Raw genomic sequence first — 308 nt, forward strand, 5'->3', positions numbered from 1 at the left:
CACCATCACCATCACCACCATCACCACCATCACCACCACCATCACCACCATCACCATCACCATCACCATCACCACCATCATCACCACCATCACCATCACCACCATCACCACCACCACCACCATCACCACCACCATCATCACCACCACCACCACCATCACCACCATCCTCACCATCACCACCACCACCACCATCACCACCACCATCACCACCACCACCATCACCACCACCACCATCACCACCACCACCACCACCACCATCACCATCACCATCACCACCATCACCACCATCATCATCATTACCATCATCA

The 308-nt window shown here is 55.2% G+C and overlaps 1 protein-coding gene across 1 annotated transcript in view; it reads left to right on the forward strand.

Annotated features, from left to right (window-relative positions):
- Positions 1-308, forward strand: part of HMCN2 (hemicentin 2) — a 149,271-nt gene that overhangs the window by 51,373 nt on the left and 97,590 nt on the right.

Source organism: Monodon monoceros, unplaced genomic scaffold, assembly GCF_005190385.1.
Source record: "Monodon monoceros isolate NGI ecotype Baffin Bay Population unplaced genomic scaffold, NGI_Narwhal_1 Super_Scaffold_5, whole genome shotgun sequence".
NCBI lineage: Eukaryota > Metazoa > Chordata > Mammalia > Artiodactyla > Monodontidae > Monodon > Monodon monoceros.